Genomic DNA, 19,984 nt, shown 5'->3' with positions numbered 1-19,984 from the left:
CATGGAGCATGATACTTTTTGGTTTCTTGTTTCGATTAAGTGACCAGTACCAATAGCTATTTTACTGCTTTTTCTTGAACTCCCCAAACTCCAAAGGCATATGATTGTAGGGGTGTGTGTGTGTGCATCATTATGTGTGGGTGTGTTCAATATCGATTTTCAAGTGTGTATGTGTGTGTGTTCAATATCGATTTTCAAGTGTGTATGTGTGTGTGTTCAATATCGATTTGCAGCTATGTGTGTGTGTTCAATATGGATTTGCAGGTGTGTGTGTGTGTGTTCATAATCTGTGTTCTTAGTTTGGACAATAATAATTATAAGGCACAAAATGAGGTGTATAATCTGGGTTCTTCATCTGGGTGGTTCTGCAACGCTTCCTGTTCACAGGTTGAATCCTTGTTTAATAATTAGGTTTCCAATGAAAAATGAAATCTGATGCGAACACTAAAAAATTATAGATCTAAGTATTTCAAAATCTAAAAAAACAATACAAATAAAATACTTTGACATTTGATTTTAGATGCAAAATAATATGTTGATTTGCATACCAAGCAAGCAGGTTGAGAAATGAAGATGATCCTCATTAAATACACAAATCTGCATTTTATGAAGATGAAAATGAGTTGGGGGTATAATTGTCCACGCATTAAACTTTCAGAGGATCAATGAAAATGTGCCGTGGAAAAATCAATTCTTTAAATAAAAAAACATAAACTACTGTTTGTAAGTTGTAACTTGTATAGGGTTTGTTGCTCATTCACAAGGAATACATCTGGACAATAAGCTTGCTTAGAAGTTATATCGATGATCAGAATCTGGGAAATCTCTACATGATGGTGAAACTAGCTTTTAAATAAATAATAATTTATTAGAAACAAATTTTATATAACAATATGTATGAATCTTGTATTGAAATTTCAAACATGTTGATCAACGACAAATTTCAAACATGCTAACTCTTACTTGACTTTATCATGGTCGACTATGTGTTTTCTTCCAAGTTTGCATTGTTAAACTCAGATTTATCGGTTTGGTTATGATCTCTTTATAATAACCTAAATAAGTTTAAATCTTATTTTTAAGGGAAACTGAGTAATCTGACCACTCCATTTATGTTGGTTCATCCTAAATTTTGCACACCCTCGTGTGCAAACGTGTAATTAATAAATCTTATTATTTGAATAAGAAATTGATTTTCTATCTTTGTGTCCAAATTACGTATTTTGCTAAAGTGGAACATATTTCTGTATTTTATTCCAATATTGCGTCCGAACCAAGTCAAATTCAACGAAGAAGAATTCTCTTTCGCCCAGAAACAACCTGTCTCAGACAAAATTAGGGCTCCAGTTGGTTCGCTTTTTTTCGCCAATCTTCCCCCACAAACGCGTATTCACCTTCTTCCACCCACTCGCCTAAACCCACCTATAAATTTCACTCCCCAACCCCACAATTTTCATCCAACTCAATCGCACTTTTATGTCTCACAGGTCTATCGTTCCTCATTCTTCCTCCATAGCTTTTCAGCTTCATTCCCATCTCCTTGTTTCTAGTGATTTGAAACCCAATTGGTGTTGTTAGTTTCTAGTACCCAGATCCTAACTCGATTCTTTGATTCAGATTTGTATTGTTAGTAGTTAACTTTTAGATTTGTTGAAATGGGTGCTAAGGGATTTGTTGAAGGCGGGATTGCTTCCATTGTTGCAGGGTGCTCTACTCACCCTTTGGATCTGATTAAAGTTCGCATGCAGTTACAGGGGGAATCGGCTCCTGCTCCTGTTAGTAACCCTAATCTTCGCCCTGCTTTTGCGTATAACGGTGGCGGCGTCACCACTGTTGAAATGCCGCATCCGCCGCCGCCAGTTGTTAGATCTGGACCGGTTTCGGTGGGTGTGAAGATTTTTCAAACTGAAGGTGTTGCCGCGTTGTTTTCCGGTATTTCTGCTACTGTTCTCCGGCAGACGTTGTACTCGACCACCAGGATGGGGCTTTACGAGATTTTCCGAGAAAAATGGACTGACCAGAATACGGGTACGTTTTCTCTGACTCGGAAAATCACTGCCGGTTTGTTGGCTGGTGGGATCGGCGCCGCCGTCGGCAACCCAGCTGATGTTGCGATGGTGAGAATGCAAGCCGATGGGAGGCTTCCGTTGGCTCAGCGGAGGAACTACAAAGGTGTTGCCGATGCAATCTCGACGATGGTGAAGCAGGAAGGAGTTACCAGTCTGTGGAGGGGATCCTCCCTGACGGTGAACCGTGCGATGATCGTCACGGCCTCGCAGCTGGCGTCGTATGATCAAATTAAGGAAACGATAATCAAACAAGGGGTTATGGGTGACGGACTGGGCACTCATGTGACGGCGAGTTTTGCAGCGGGATTTGTGGCGTCGGTTGCTTCGAATCCGGTGGATGTGATCAAAACCCGGGTGATGAACATGAAGGTGGAGGAAGGGGTGGCGCCGCCGTATAAGGGGGCGATTGATTGTGCCCTGAAAACGGTAAAGGCGGAGGGGCCTATGGCCCTTTACAAGGGGTTCATACCCACAATTTCAAGGCAGGGTCCTTTCACGGTGGTCCTTTTTGTGACCCTTGAACAAGTGCGAAAGGTCCTCAAAGATTTTTAAAGATATTTATAAATTTAATTTTTGGAAAAATATAATTTCCCAAAGTTAAATCAATTTAAATACTTGATGATGATGAAAATTGTTGGTGATGTCATAATATTTAGTTAAATAGTTATAAATTATTATTAAATTGCTTAGTATTTTATGGAACCTGTTTTATTACTTTCTTAGATGAGAAATACTATTAGTGTTATTAAAATATATTGGGAAAATGATTTAAAAAAAGTTACCATTAAAATGTATTTTTTATACACAAAATACCAATGAAATACATATGTGTTCAAATAAAACCTTATAGGTAACCTGTTACAGCAGGTATTTTAGTATAAAAAATACTATTGAAATTTTCAAAATGTTCAAAAAAAAACCATTGTTATTTTTTCAGAGCACATTTTGTTAACTTCGTTGTTTCCGGACACAGTCATCGGAGATTAGTTACCGTCGTACCAGTTCACACCAGTTGTTTATTATCTTTCATTTCATTACTCGGATCAGTTTGTATCTAAATCCATATTTAGGAATTCTCATGACATAACATCACACTCATTTCTCTTTTGTATTTCTTTTGTATTGAACAACTAACATTGATGTATAATATATGCATTTATATAACGTATATATGTTTTATGCATATAATGTGATTAGGAAGAAAGAATGTTTAACTAATGTTATTACCCATTTACTTCTCTTATTACCATAAGAACAATTGAATGAAAGAATGAAAAAAAATTTCACAATTGTTGTGAACTAATATAACAATTCATGATCTCTAGTGATTGTGTTTTACATAATCCGACAACACAATCAATAAATAATGTGGTATTTTTTAAATATTTTGGAAACTTCGTACAAGTAGTAACATTAATGGTATTTTTAGTTGAACATATGTGTATTTCGTTGGTATTCTGTGTATAAATAGTAACATTAATTTTTTTTGCACTAAAAAAACAATAATGATATTTTTTGAACATTTGGAAACCGGGTAACCTACAATAACCGGTAAAATTATATTTTGTGTAAAAAAAATGGTTTTTTTTTTGTATATTTTTGATACTTCGTTAGCTTTTAAAATCAATTTCCCAAATATATCTGTGTGATATGTATTTATTTGTTTTTTGTTTTTTTTAATGACTATCAAATACGTAAAAGATTCTATTTTACCGGAAGTTTTTTTTTTTTTTTTTTTTTTTTGTAGATACGAAAAGATTTACTTTATTTTTTTAAAAAAAAATTAAAAATATACTTGGGAATAACGATTTTTGGAAAAATTTTGGAAATTTTTTAAAAATTCGTGACAAAAGTTAGAAAAACGATTTTGCGAAAAATCTTTGAGCATGATTAATACTTTTAAAAACATAAATAAAAGAAAGCGTTCTTGAATTAGTTTTCATTTAAACGTGATAATTAATATTTATAATATCCTATTATATATTAAATTATATCAATCAAATTTTCTTTCAATGAATTCATAATTATTTCAAACACGAACAATTTATTTTGATAACATAATTTATAATATTATTGTAATGTAAAAATGATAAAAATATATAAATTTTAAAGCAAATTAGTAAAATGAGTATTTTTAATAATCTATATAAATAAAAAGAATGAAATATATTACTAATATATTTTTTTGGTAAAAAATAAGATTAAAAAAAAATATAGGTGAAGATAAAATACTACTTACTATATTTTTACTCTATTTTGAAGTAAAAAAATAGAGATTACTTTGGTACGTTAACTTTGGAAAGCATGCACCTTACAAAAAGCTTGAGTTTGTGGTTTAGGTGGCCACGAATCAAGACTATGCACACGATCCTGGTGTCTCAACGTGGTTTGTGGTCATGGTTGTTCGTGCTTCGGATAATGAGTTGAAACGATGAGTGTTATTGGGTGTTGACCAAAGGGTTTCTAACCCAGTGGTACACAGTGTTGTCCTTTTTCCTTGGGGTTGAGGGTTCAAGTCACATCGTGTACATATGTGGATTTAAGGTGTAGTTTACGAGTATGTTAGATTTGCCGTTTCAAAAAAAAAAAAAAAAGAATAACAGCTATATATATATATATATATATATATATATATATATATATATATATATATATATATATATATATATATATATATATATATATATATATATATATATATATATATAGTAAAGTGAATATGTGGTTGTCATGTACCTAAACTTAGGTATAGAACCTTTTAAACAACGTAGTTTTAAATAAACAAATCCAATTTCATTTGATCATAGTTTTGTTTTAATATAATACCATTAAATTAAATTCAATTATGAAATAAAAAAGATTAATTATATATATTTTTATTGCGAATAATTATTGAAGTTTATTGAAAAAATAAAAAACCAATAATTTTTAACAAATATAACTCAGACGTGTTGTCTTTCAATTGAAAAACTATATCCATTGATTTCGTGAAAAGTTTGACTGATTTATAACATGTTTTTCTTTAATATTTTATTCTATTGGTTTTCATTTAGAATTTTATAGGGTTGCTTAAATGGTCACAATTTTTAATGTTTTTATTCTTAGGCACAATGAAGAAAAAAAAAACATACATTTGATCGATTTAGTAAGTTACATTATTAAAAAATAATAGTAAAAAAGATGTCATTATTAGTTTGGATATAAATAGATCAAAACTATATTGTTTGGAGAGTTCTATATATAAGCTTATGTACATGACAACCACATATTCCCTAAGCCATATATATATATATATATATATATATATATATATATATATATATATATATATATATATATATATATATATATCAAACACAATTAAACATCTTTTATAAATACCACATTTATTCTCTTATTTTACTCAATTGTTTTTCTCTTCTTCTCACAATCACACACTTGCTTTAATTGATAATTCAAAACCAATGGCTTCTAAAATGATGAATTGGTCATAAAATGAAGAAGAAAACTTAGCACTAGCGTGAGTAGCGATTTCAGAAGACCCAGATGCTATAATGTGTAATGCACGGTTCATAGTATGTATTCAATTCATAATTTATTTATTTTTATATAGAAACTCGACGAGTTGGATGCCCCAAACTCGTTGAGTAGAGATGGATTGGGACGCGGGTTAAGAAGTCTACTCAACGAGTTGAGAAGACTCGACTCGACGAGTAGGACTGGTAGAATGAAACCCTAATTTTTAGGGGTTTGCACCTTATTTAACCACCTTAACCCTCATAAGCTGACCTCATTTACAACCTCCATTGTCCCAAACCCTAGCCATGAAACCCTAATTCACTTTTGAGAGTTTTGAGCCATTTTTGTGCATTCCTTGTGATTTTGAAGTAGAAGATACTTGAAGAATGAGCAAAAGACGTGTAGGAGGAGAGTAGATCTATACGTTGAGCTTCATTTCTGGTTCATCTAAGGTTTAAAGCTCCTATCTTGTCAATAGTATGTTTACATCTAGTTTTAGGATGTTTTCTCCATGTTCTGGTTCAAGAATGTTGGTCTTTGGGACTTGGTCCCATGTGGGAAAACCTTTCAGATCTAGAGTCTTTAGTGGACTTAATGGCATAAAGGTGCAAACTTTATGGCCATTGAAATCCCATACAACTTGTGGACCATCTTTTTGGCCTTTTGAGCCAAGTAGTCTATGCATGAAATTAAAGATAGGAATTTTACATAACCAAATTGTCCCTATGTAAAAACGTAAATTTTCGAACCAAAAATTTCAATTTAAAAACACATTTATCTCAATAATAAAACCACATGAAATGTCACAATGTTAAATCATCAAATCTCATATCAAAAACTGTTCCTATATCAAAACTACAGGATCCTCTTAATCATAACTCAAACTCTGATGTGTGTACAATTAAACTGACGGCTTGTCGTGATCCTTAGAAGTACTTGAAACACATAATATATAATATGCTAAGCACAAAGCTTAGTGATTTCCCCAAAATACCACACACATCAAATTAGCCACTCGAGGCTAACTCAATACGACCCTCTAGTCAATGTGTTCCAGTGGAGACCCTCTGGTCCCACAACTCGGGTGGACCCTCCGACCCTAACTCAATAAGTTCATAACAATAAGCATAAACCACAAGGACAAAATGCATAGTATCACAATACACATATAAGCTGTAACATCCCGAAATATCAAGAGTAGAGTTGAAGGACTAAAAGTGTAATTTTGAATGGCGACTCGGCGAGTCCATGGATGGACTCGGCGAGTAGGATCGCGACTTTGATCGGGTGTCAAGTGGCTTACTCGGCGAGTCCAAAGATGGACTCGGCGAGTAGGTGCTGGGTGAAGAAAACCCTAAATCCGGGAAATGAGCCTTATATAAAGAACATTATGTTTCCTCCCCAACCTCTTTGATCCCCCTCGAGCCCCAGAAACCCTAACTTCGTGGAGGAACACCATTGTTGAGCAAATTGGAGCTTGGAGAAGTGCTTGTTGAAGAAATCTTGAAGGAGAAGAGGCTTGGATCAAAGGGTTTTGCTTGGATTCGAGTTTCATTGTTGTTGGGGCATTCTTTGGAGGTAATATCTCGTTCTTGGGCTGTGTTCTTCTAGATTCTCATTTTGGGGGTTGTGTGGGAAGCTTAGATATGTGACATCTTGAGTTTGAAGGATAGATCTGAGGTTGCTACCTCAGATCTGGAGTGGAGAAGGTCCTAAGAGCATTAAAGTCCCTTTTCTTGTGTTGTTAATGGAGCTATCATGTCCCAAACCCTAGTTCTAAAGTGAATAAGGCCTAGATCTCTTTGGATTCGCGTAAAGTTTGCCACTTTACGTGATGAATGGATTGTAGGGGGTTAGATCTATGTTTTGGATCAATTGCATGGCCTAGAGTGCTTCTGTATAGATTCAGACCGGTGGTACTCGGCGAGTCACATGGGTGGACTCGACGAGTTGCTTGAAGATGAGCTGGAACTCGACGAGTTGGATGAACAACTCGGCGAGTAGGTTGAAGATAGCCTTAGACTTGGCGAGTATGTTCTTGGACTCGGCGAGTGTTGTCGAAGAGTCCCAATATTTTCTGGTTGAGTCGAGAATCGGTGAGTCAAGGGATGACTCAGTGAGTTGGACAGGACAGAACTCGGAATCAGTGAACTCGGCGAGTCAGCAGGCCGACTCGGCGAGTAAGGTCAGCATGGAAGGTTGACTTTGGCCAGGACTTTGACTTTGATCGGAATTGAGTTAGTTGACTTTTAGAGGTCTATCAGGCTAAGTGTCGCTTTGTTATTGGTAGCTCGGAGAGTAGAGGAGTAACGTTTCAGACGGTGGTTGGTTAGCAGTCCAAGGGTTACCAGCAGGATTCAGCAGTTCAGGTGAGTTTCCTTCCAGTAGGAATGGGTCTAAGGCCACAATACCGGCCCGCTCAGTTATCCGTAGTTTCTGGACTTCGGTCCAATGCAGTAGTTAGTATGTTTGACGCCTCCGTGGCTCAGACAGGGTTTATGTGTTTATGCTAATTGATATGTTATGCGATGCTGTGTTCAGTCAGTCAGCTTCGGACTTCGGTCCGATGGAGGGGACAAGGTCCCAGTTAGTCAGCTTCGGACTTCGGTCCGATAGAGGGGACAAGGTCCCAGTTAGTCAGCTTCGGACTTCGGTCCGATGGAAGGGACAAGGTCCCAGTTAGTCAGCTTCGGACTTCGGTCCGATGTAGGGGACAAGGTCCCAGTCAGTCAGCTTCGGACTTCGGTCCGATGGAGGGGACAAGGTCCCAGTTAGTTAGCTTCGGAATTCGGTCCGATGTAGGGGACAAGGTCCCAGTCAGTCAGCTTCGGACTTCGGTCTGATGGAGGGGGCAAGGCCCCAGTTAGCCCGCACTTCGGTCCGATGCAGTGGGCAAGACCCAATATGTGCTTTATATGTTATTGCATGGTATGTGTTAGATTGGGGGAGCTCACTAAGCTTCGTGCTTACGGTTTTCAGTTTTGGTTTCAGGTGCTCAGTTTTCAAAAGAGGAGCTTGGGAAGATTGCAGTGCACATACCATAGTCAGATAGCCTGGGAATGTTTGACTCTGATATTGATATTATGTTTTGAATTAATACTCGAGAATTTATGTTATGACTTATGATACAGTTTTTATAAATATGATTTTAGTAATGTTTTTAAAGAAATTTTTAGTCGTGATTTTTGGGTCGTTACAAGTTGGTATCAGAGCCTTGGTTTGAGGGATTCGGGCGCACTTCCGAGTGTGTCTGAACTCAAACTAAGGAAGTGATATAAAGTTTTCAAGAGAAAAACCATGGTTACAAAATAATTTTGAGAAAAGAAAACAATTTTAGAAAAAGTATAAAGATATGGAGTCTTAGAAAAAGTAAAAAGATTTTGAACAGAGAAAAAGGTGTGGTGCATGCAATCAGCCGAGCTCAAGTAATTAGTCCCAATTTACCCATACAAGTTATGTTATGATTATCAGTATCAGTTTCAGTTTCAGTTTTAGTCTCAGCTTCGGTAGAACAGCATGCTAGAATAGGACTAAGGATCTAGGATGATGCCTTATGTGCCTGTTTTATGTGTTTCAGCTTGATAAGAATTTCATGCTAGTATTGAGTAGACAGTAGTAGGATAGCCTGTGTAGGTTATGCCTGATAGTATGAGCTTAGCATTGTATGCTAGTGCAGTTTTTGGTTATGAGAATAGATCTGCTTGAGTATGTTTCCTTTATATGAATGTTGCTTGCTTTGTGCTTTGTGGGACTCTGAGTGATGGGAGTTAGCCATTAGGTGAATACGTCACATCACATGTGATCAGGGTTGAATAATCTCAGAGTGCTGGATTTGGCCCTATTACGCAGCTCTTGTCTGAGTCCAACCGTTGTAGGGACGAGTCTTTTACTTGAAGGATTATCTGAGCCTCGTCACATGTGATGGTATTCAGGTGGTGGCTAATTGGCATTACAAGGAGGCCTTCAGCAGCTGAGGACTGTTTGGGAAGAGTCAGAGGATCCCTAGGGCAAGCCTAGGATAAGAGTAGCAGAGATCAGTAGAAGTGTAAAGGGGACTTGGTGTAGTTGAGGTAACTCTTGAGGAAAGTACGGATAGATGTAGAAGGTAGTATGGGCCCGTACTACTGAAAGCAGAGGATCCGTACTCGATTCAAGAGGGGCCAAGGCAAAAACCAGGGAACTAGTAGAGTGTGTGAGAGATCCCTCAGCAGTAGTGTGTAAATTGAGTAAGAATTGTTATATTTTCAGGATGGTGTCATTGCGCGAGCTACCAGTTAGCAGTTCAGGCGTCGAGGAGGGATCTAGCTCGGGCTTTGGAGCCGGGCCGCTTGATGATCAGATGAGGGATTTCATTTCTGCAGAGATTATGCGCAGCATCATCGATCAGACTCCAGTGATTTTCGGTTCGGTTGGAGAGGCCATTGTGGAGCTCATGGATAGTCATCTTGAGGCCTTTAAGGCCGAGATAGTTGCAGGACAGATTGGGGCTCGTCTAGATTCCGATTCTTATGGAGTTCGGGGATCCATCAGGGAGGGGGATCCCATTTCTAGTTTTTGCCATCGGGGGACAGGAGTGAGTGGACATCCTGTCTCCAAGAGAGACCTCTGTATGATTGGATAGTTGAGGAAGTTTCGTGAGCCATTCGCGAGGATCTGCCCGACATGGTCGTGAGGATCACTGACAGATTGATAGCGAGGCTCTAGGTTCAGACAGCTGTTGTTCAGTCGGCAGGCGTTGCCGTTGGGGTAACACAGGAGCGAGAGTTGGGCAGGGAGTCGGAAAGGAAGAGGAAAATGGATGAGACTCAGGTAGCCACAGGTTCGGGTAAGAGGCCCAAGGGTCCGGATTTGAGGACAAGGAACTATCAGAGCCGCAGTTGATGCGGGAAGTGCGGAAGGACGCACATGGGTGTGTGTAGGCGTAGAAGTGGTGGCGATGCTGGATGTTTCAAGTACGGCCAGATTGGTCATTTTAGCAAAGACTGTGTTGTTACCATCGCCCAGGGACTTGATCCGTTATGTTTCCATTGCAGTCAGAGGGGCCACAAGAAGGCCTACTGTCCGAGTTTGTATTCAGCAGGGCAGGTGCCAGCTCCTACCCTTGGGACTTCAAGTACTGCCAGCGGTTGTCGAGGCTGGACAAGGGTGCCTACGGCTCGGAGGCGAGTTTTCCAGTAGATTTCAGCAGGGATTCGAGCAGCACTGAGTAATGGAGGTATGTAACTTTTGTTTTTCTGTCAGCTTATGTTATGATTATATTGTTATGGTTCTGCATCAATTGTGGTATAAGTGTTGTGTTATGGAGTGGCTTGCTTGTGATTATGTTATATGCCATTTGCATACCTCGGATAATTGGTTGGTAGTTAGGGGATGTGCTCTTATGGAGAAGGTTTCGGAGGATGCAGTAACTTTAGCATGGTTGTGAGAGATTTGGTACGTTTCGCTAGTTCGGAGTGGTTAATGATTGGGATGGATTGGTTAAATTCCTACCTGGCGGGCTTGGGTTCCCCAGTAGATGTTTTGGAATGGTAGTAAAGATCGGGATCTCTTTTGAGTGTGAAGCAGCAAGGGGTAAGTAGGATCGAAGTGGGGGAGAACCCTCCGAGTATACATGGATAAGAGTCACGTAGACCCAGAATGAGTGCGTGGCCTCTGAGAAGAAATGGTAGTAGCATAGTGATGGATGGATTGAGAAGTTCAGAATTGGGAGTTCGAGAACTTTTCCCAGCAGTTAGTTCATGTAATCGAGATGGTTAGAAGCTGGTTGGGAATCCAGGATTGGAGGACCACCTGTCGGACTCAAGTGAGTCGGAATGAGGATCCTGAGAACAGTTAACAAGAGATGTTTTCGTATTAGTAGCCAGTGTCTGAGGCAGCATGCAGGTTGCGTAGATTCAGGAGTTGGGAGGTTGGAAACTTCCTAACAATAGCTTCTTGTATCCGGATTAGTAGACGGTTGGTTTGGGAACCAAGCCGAAGAATTCCTCGACGAAGTGCTAAGAATATCAAGGATATAAGATGTTGAGGTTGATGCAGTATTCGATGACTGGGCTGGTTTTGAGTAATCAGGATGAGGAATCACTAGCAGGTCTAGGGATAGTCAGGATGTCCTCGGGATAGTAGTAGTAGTAGTGTTGTAAGTCTGCGGGGGTAGCCATAGCATTCACTAGCAGTCATATAGTAGTAGTAGTGTTGTAAGTCTGCGGGGGTAGCCGTAGCATTCACTAGCAGTCAGATAGTAGTAGTAGTGTTGTAAGTCTTTGAGGGTAGCCGTACCATTCACTAGCAGTCAGATAGTAGTACTAGTAGTGTTGTAAGTCTGTGGGGGTAGCCGTAGCATTCACTAGCAGCCAGGCAATATTAGGGAGTTGTAGGTCTACGGGTGTGGCCGTAGCATTCGCCAGGTTAATAGACAACATGAGCGCGTTATCTGGACGCAAAAAGGGGGAAGCAGTAGTACCCACCAGTTCGTGTGCAGCAGTGAGCATTTAGAAGTCCATGGGTAAGATTTCGAATTTTCCAGAGTTTAGTCATGGTTGAGCTAGCCATGCGACAGATGGATCGTCAACACAGTCATGAGATCAGGGAAGCAGTGAGCCATTGGGATTCATGTATGTTAAGGGTTACCATTAGCCTAAGATCCATTATTATAGTCTTGGATTTGTTGACGATTGGAACCCGTCGGTTGGATCGGGAGGTCGTTAGGACCACAGTAACAGAATGATTAGTGGAAGCTAGTTCTAAAGAAAGGTTTCGTTCCAAACAGTTTAGTGTTTCAGACAAGATCAGTGTTGCAAGTAGTTCAGTGTTTCAGGCAGTTCAGTGCTTCAGGCAGTTCAGTGCTTCGGGCAGTTCAATGTTCCAGGCAGTTCAGTGTTCAGATGTTTGTAGTATTTTTGAGCAGTATTAATTTTGTGTCGGACTGCAAGTTCAGCCTTATTAATTGGAACTGGGTGGTCCTAGTTCATCCGGAATCCAGATTTGGAATAGTAGAATTTTCAGTCTGTAGCAGTGCGAGTATGCAGGTATGGAGTTTTAGATTCCCAGCTTGTTTCGGTGAAGGAATTGTGTAGCAGTGGTGCATCCTGAGGGATGTTTTGAGGGTCGTCAGTGTGGTGGATTTTCCTAACCCGAGGGTGCTAGAGCTAGTTCAGCATGTGCATGCGATTGTAGGAAGAGAACTCATGGGAGTTGCTCTGAAGAGTGTGTCTTTCTGTCAGCATGGAATGGATACAGTGTTGCAAAACTCGGCCTACTCGGCCGAGTACTCGGCCGATTACTCGGAATCGGCCCTCCACCGAGGCGAGTAATGTCAACTCGGCCAAAAAACTCAGATTTAGTCAAAATCGGCCAAAAATCGGTCAAAAATCGGACAAACTCGGTCAAACTCAGGCCTACTCGGTCTTACTCGGGCCTACTCGGTCAAACTCGGCCAACTCGGTCAAAATCGGTCAAACTCGGTCAAAGGGTCAAAATTGTCATAAAAAGAGAAAAAAGTCAAGAATTTCAAGATTAATATGTATAATGCACTTAATGATTTATTATTTAACACATACATGTGATTATTACAACATGTATATCTTAAATTTTCAGTAATTATCCACGTAGTGAGATAATTATGTGTATTTCAGTTTTTTATGTATTCACATGTATCTAATTTTGGTTATATATTTCAATCAAATTATGATTTTAACTTATGATTTTGACATATATAATTTTCTAAAAAATATTTCTACATGAATTACCGAATCCGAGTACTCCCCGAGTACTCCCGAGTACTCGCTACTCCCCAGTCGGCCGAGCAGGTACCGAGTAGCGAGTTCTACAACCTTGAATGGATAGAGTTTGACTTGGATCGGAAATCGGGTGGTGTATAGTTATTTATAGCTCATATGGGTCGAGTAATGGTTATGATTTGGAACAGTGTTACATCATGAGTAGTACTCAGTTGTTGTGTGTGGTTATCAGAGGGTAAAGTCGGTGCCCGGTTTGAGATGGTGGTCAGGACACCGAGAGGAAAGAGAAAGTGAGTTCGAGTTTTGATGGGTATGCGTTGAGAGATCTGGTCCAGTTAAGGCCAGGTGGCGTGTTGTGGGGATATTTTTGGAGATGAGTTGCCGTAGGCTTCGAGGACGAAGCCTAATTTAAGTGGGGGAGAATTGTAACATCCCGAAATATCAAGAGTAGAGTTGAAGGGCTAAAAGTGTAATTTTGAAGGGCGACTCGGCGAGTCCATGGATGGACTCGATGAGTAGGATCGCGACTTTGATCGTGTGTCAAGTGGCCTACTCGGCGAGTCCAAAGATGGACTCGGCGAGTAGGTGCTGGGTGAAGAAAACCCTAAATCCGGGAAATAAGCCCTATATAAAGAACATTATGTTTCCTCCCCAGCCTCTTTGATCCCCCTTGAGCCCCAGAAACCCTAATTTCGTGGAGGAACAAATTGGAGCTTGGAGAAGTGCTTGTTGAAGAAATCTTGAAGGAGAAGAGACTTGGATCAAAGGGTTTTGCTTGGATTCGAGTTTCATTGTTGTTGGGGCATTCTTTGGAGGTAATATCTCGTTCTTGGGCTGTGTTCTTCTAGATTCTCATTTTGGGGGTTGTGTGGGAAGCTTAGATATGTGACATCTTGAGTTTGAAGGATAGATATGAGGTTGCTACCTCAGATCTGGAGTGGATAAGGTCCTAAGAGCATTAAAGTCCCTGTTCTTGTGTTGTTAATGGAGCTATCATGTCCCAAACCCTAGATCTAAAGTGAATAAGGCCTAGATCTCTTTGGATTCGCGTAAAGTTTGCCACTTTACGTGATGGATGGATTGTAGGAGGTTAGATCTATGTTTTGGATCAATTGCATGGCCTGGAGTGCTTTTGTATAGATTCAGACCGGTGGTACTCGGCGAGTCACATGGGTGGACTCGACGAGTTGCTTGAAGATGAGCTGGAACTCGACGAGTTGGATGAACAACTCGGCGAGTAGGTTAAAGATAGCCTTAGACTTGGCGAGTATGTTCTTGGACTCGGCGAGTGTTGTCGAAGAGTCCCAATATTTTCTGGTTGAGTCGAGAATCGGTGAGTCAAGGGATGACTCAGTGAGTTGGACAGGACAGAACTCGGAATCAGTGAACTCGGCGAGTCAGCAGGCCGACTCGGCGAGTAAGGTCAGCATGGAAGGTTGACTTTGGCCAAGACTTTGACTTTGATCGGAATTGAGTTAGTTGACTTTTAGAGGTCTATCAGTCTAAGTGTCGCTTTGTTATTGGTAGCTCGGAGAGTAGAGGAGTAGCGTTTCAGACGGTGGTTGGTTAGCAGTCCAAGGGTTACCAGCAGGATTCAACAGTTCATGTGAGTTTCCTTCCAGTAGGAACGGGTCTAAGGCCACAATGTCGGCCCGCTCAGTTAGCCGTAGTTTCTGGACTTCGGTCCAATGTAGTAGTTAGTATGTTTGATGCCTCCGTGGCTCAGACAAGGTTTATGTGTTTATGCTAATTGATATGTTATGCTATGCTGTGTTCAGCCAGTCAGCTTCGGACTTCGGTCCGATGAAGGGGACAAGGTCCCAGTTAGTCAGCTTCGGACTTCGATCCGATGGAGGGGACAAGGTCCCAGTTAGTAAGCTTCAGACTTCGGTCCGATGGAGGGGACAAGGTCCCAATTAGTCAGCTTCGAACTTCGGTCCGATGTAGGGGACAAGGTCCCAGTTAGTCAGCTTTGGACTTCGGTCCGATGGAGGGGATAAGGTCCCAGTTAGTCAGCTTCGGACTTCGGTCCGATGTAGGGGACAAGGCCCCAGTCAGTCAGCTTTGGACTTCGATCCGATGGAGGGGGCAAGGCCCCAGTTAGCCCGGACTTCGGTCCGATGCAGTGCGCAAGACCCAGTATGTGCTTTATATGTTATTGCATGGTATGTGTTAGATTGGGGGAGCTCACTAAGCTTCGTGCTTACGGTTTTCAGTTTTGGTTTCAGGTACTCAGTTTTCAAAAGAGGAGCTCGGGAAGATTGTAGTGCACACACCATAGTCAGATAGCCTGGAAATGTTTGACTCTGATATTGATATTATGTTTTGAATTAATACTCGAGAATTTATGTTATGACTTATGATACAGTTTTTATAAATATGATTTTAGTAATGTTTTAAAAGAAATTTTTAGTCATGATTTTTGGGTCGTTACATAAGCACATAAGACATCTTAGTCACATGAAGATACCACTCATAGTAAGTATAGTGAGAAGACTCACCTCGTAAGCTAGCAAGTAAAAGTCGCGTACTCGGAAATCTCGAACTAGTCTCTACCTAATTCATAGGATAATCATCTCTAATTAATACTCTAATACACTAAAGGTTGCTCTCTCTTTCTCTCAAATTCTTGGAATTGGTAAAAGACCATTTTACCCCTCCATGGTATCCATTACTCATGTTGACAAAGCCCTAAAGTCAATAGAAGTGAAACTCGAGTCAACAGTCCAAGTTTGACCTGACTCGCCGAGTGCACTCATGTGACTCGTCGAGTCCACTCGTCCCTCAAAAGTCTTTGTGAAGGTCCAGGTCGTTAAGTTAACCCCTAACTCACCGAGCTATGGCATGGCTAACTCAACGGGACAAAACCCCAACTGCCTCATCGAGTCGGCTCATCGACTCGGCGAGTCCATTCAAACCCATGTCTTAAACAGACGATTTCAAGGAAGAAAACCCTCTCACACTCTAGATCTAAGCTCTAAAGGCTTTCTTATCACGTAAAGCCACGAGCTTTACGTTCATGCATGGCACTTAGGGCTTGAAATGCCAAAAACATGTTGTATTAAGGTTTTTTCACTCAAAGCTCCATTATGGCTGAATAAAGCAGGGATTTTTGGACTCTAGGGACCTCACAAGGTCCAAATCTGATGTCCAAATCTCTATATGTGCTTAAAACACTCAAAGTCCCAATATTATATCGAAAAAAGCCCTAAACTCCAATAATATGAGGTCTACCCCAAACTAATGAGAAAGGTACAAACTTTATACCTTTTATAGAAGCTCTTAGATGAATAACAACAGATCTACCAAAGGGCTTCTAGCCCAACGGCATCCGGTGTTGCCCTCCCTCCTTGAGGTCGAGGGTTCAAGTCCCGTGGGGGACATAGGTGGAGAATTAGGAGGAGTGTAGGAGTAGAACAGATTTGCCATTCCAAAAAAGAATAACAACAGATCTAACAACCTCCTCTTGTTCCTTGGTTGAAATCCTTCTCTTCTCTTCCAAAGATGTACCAAAATATTCAATATTAACTCACACACACTCTCTCTGTTAGCACAAAAGGCGATTAGGGTTTCTCTCAGTGAAGGCAAGCAGCTGATGAGCTGCAAATGAGGCTATAAGTGTCCTTAAATAGGCCCCAAACTCGGGGATTTTGGGTTTATCTCCACAACGTGTACTCGGCGAGTCGGCTCTCTAACTCATCGAGTATATCATTAATCCCACTTGGCACAACCCGACTCTACTCGACAAGTTGTAGCACTGACTCATCGAGTTGCTCCATAATCCACAAAATAAATAAATAAACAATATACCTAGAAGTTCGGATGTTACACCCTAGAGTCCAAATTTATGACCCTATGGCCTATCTTGAAGTTTTGATGGTTTTTGAAGTTGGAACTAAGCCATTTTGAGCTAGGGTTAGGGCTTATTTCTTCTAGGATGGGTCTTAATGGGTAAAGTCGGAAACTTTACCCTCCTAGAGGTGTATTTGACCCAGATCTGGAATATGGGACTTAGATTCGAAGAATAGTGGCTTAATACATTAAGATAACTTAACAGATTGAAAAACTTGATGAGTTCATAGAGGAACTCGACGAGTTAGGTCGGAGTCTCCCGATTCTGTGAAAGGAAGGACTCGAGTTCAAGGACGGACTCGACGAGATGAGTGGGGAAGTCTTGATTCTGTTGATAGGAGGAACTCGACGAGTTCGTGAAAGAAATCGATGAGTTGGATTGTGATTTTAGGGTTTTATGATTTATGGAACTCGACGAGTTGATGGGCCAACTCGGTGAGTTGAGTCAACCCAAAATGTTGACTTTGACCAGGGTGTTGACTTTGACTTTGACCAAAGTTGACCCTTAAGGGGTCATGAGTGTGAAAGGGTAATCAAGGAAATCTTTTATGTATAGGAGTTTGAGTTGGGTGGATTGTCGGAGTTGAGGATTTTCAGCTACTTTCCGATATTCAAGGTGAGTTACCTTCTAGTAGAAGTGGGTCGAAGGCACCAATGTCGGCCCACTAGTAGCTGTTTATAGTAGATATAATTGTCTTTGTGATAATTGTACGGTATGCCACTATCTGTTATGCTTTATGTGTTATTATGCTATGATATTATGTGATAGTAGTAGGAGGGGTGAAATAGTCCACGGAGCCGGTTGAAATAAATCGAAGGGTAGGTTGGGCACCCAGATATGTCTGACAGTATGTTTATGTTATGTATTATGTGGTAGTGGCAGGGGTGAAATAGTCCCCGTAACCGGTTGAGATAAACCGAAGGGTAGATCGGGCACCCAGATATGTCTGGCAGGGTAGGTCGAGCACCAAAATATGCTTGGCGGGGTAGGTCGAGCACCCAAATATGCTTGACAGGGTAGGTTGAGCACCCAGATATGCTTGACAGGGTAGGTCGGGCACCTAGATATGCATGACAGGGTAGGCTGAGCACCCTGATATGCTTGGCAGTATGTTATTATGTGGTATGATGGGGGAACTCACTAAGTTTTGTGCTTACAATTTTTAGTTTTGGTTTTAGGTACTTCCTCTTCGAAGGGAAAGGAGCCGGCATAATCGCAGCGCATCACACTATATTTTTCGCACATGAAATCTCCGAGAGTTTTACTCGAATATTGTTTTATCATGACATGTTTTGATTATGTATACATTAGTTTTGATATGAGTTGATTCAATGATGTTTTCAGACACTGATTTTATAATTATTAAATTAAAAAGGAAATTTTTGGTCTTGAATTTGAGATGTTACATAATGTCTCCTAATTTTTGGGTAAAAATTGGAAACGTTTTCCATGATTTAATTGGTTGCCGAAGTCGTAGTCTTGATGAAATATGTTCGAAGTTTCGCGATAAGAGGGTTAAATGCTTTGAATTCAATGAGATTTATAACTTTGTTATAAACAACGTAGACGAAGACGACCCATTTGCCGTGGTCATGCACCAATATGAAGACACGAAACACATACCGTTTAAACACGCCAAACTTGGCGAAAATTAAGAGAGTGCCCAAATTTCAGTCATTTAAAATAAGGTTTAAAAATTAGTTTAAGTTGTTTGTGGTTGCATGTTTATGTTTTTTTTGTATTTATATTTATTATTTTATGTTGTGTGTTTTAAATTAATGTAATATTTGTTTCATTGAATAAAAAACTAGTTTAAAAAAAATATGTTTTGTTGTGTTTTTGAATTAAATATAATTAAAAAAAATAAGGTGGAATGATGTGTTTAATGGTAGGTATTCAATGGTTAGTGGTAGAGCAAACAATATGACATTCATCACTATAGTGATTATTGATTATTATAGTGATTAGTGATTAGTCTTTTCAACTATAGTGGTAAGTAAAAAACATGCAATCTTTTGAAGTACATAATTATATTATATTCTTTGTACGATAAAAAATAGTCTGGATAAAAATGAGATGAGAGTATTATCTAACTATATTTTTTTTACTTTAATCTTATTATATTTTCTTTTGCTATGCAAAATAATATTGTTATATTATTTATATGTTATCTTATTCAAATATAGAGTATTATCTTATTCAAAATAGTTTTTATGATTTTTTTTTTGTCATAAAAACCATTGAAAACTCATTTTATTTATGCTAAAGCCATTGAAAAGCCTATATATGTAATTTTATGATTCAGATGCTATTAGTAAGTTTTGGTTGATTGAAAACGTAATTATATCATTGTAATACATAAAAAGATAGTAATTTTTAATAAAACTAGATATCGTGGGTTCAATTTCGCCCAACCTTTTCTTCTGCATGGCCTTTAATTTTAAGCAAGATGCTGACGTGGCTCCATATCAGCTCCAAGTAAGCAAGAATTTGACTAGTCAACCTATATAAACCGGCAGACCGACTGTAGGAGATAAAAACCAATTAAAGTGCAAAATTGAACAGTTTTTCCGAATGTTAGTACATTAACGCACCAAAACACAAACTTAAGACTGAATATTTGATGGTAGAAAGAAATTATAGGAGAATATTTAATTTCTCCAAATGAGGAATTAAATATCCTCTTATAATTTCCTCCTATATCTTTCTACCAAACGAAAAATTAAATATCCTTTCACCCATGTTAAATGGTGACAAATTGATTAAAATATTATTAAAGAAAATTAAATACCACACATATCATAATT

The 19,984-nt window shown here is 39.4% G+C and overlaps 1 pseudogene across 1 annotated transcript; it reads left to right on the top strand.

Moving 5' to 3' along the window:
• Nucleotides 1–1,435: 1,435 nt before the first annotated feature.
• On the top strand, nt 1,436–2,751 carry LOC145000606 (mitochondrial uncoupling protein 5 pseudogene; annotated as a pseudogene). The gene has a single exon (XR_013661311.1). The product of XR_013661311.1 is annotated as a mitochondrial uncoupling protein 5 pseudogene (transcript).
• Nucleotides 2,752–19,984: the final 17,233 nt, after the last annotated feature.

Source organism: Lactuca saligna, chromosome 6 (genome assembly GCF_052625555.1).
Source record: "Lactuca saligna cultivar CGN05327 chromosome 6, ASM5262555v1, whole genome shotgun sequence".
Taxonomy (NCBI): domain Eukaryota; kingdom Viridiplantae; phylum Streptophyta; class Magnoliopsida; order Asterales; family Asteraceae; genus Lactuca; species Lactuca saligna.
The sequence above is the reverse complement of the archived record's forward strand: the minus strand, read 5'-3'. Positions and strand labels throughout refer to the sequence as shown.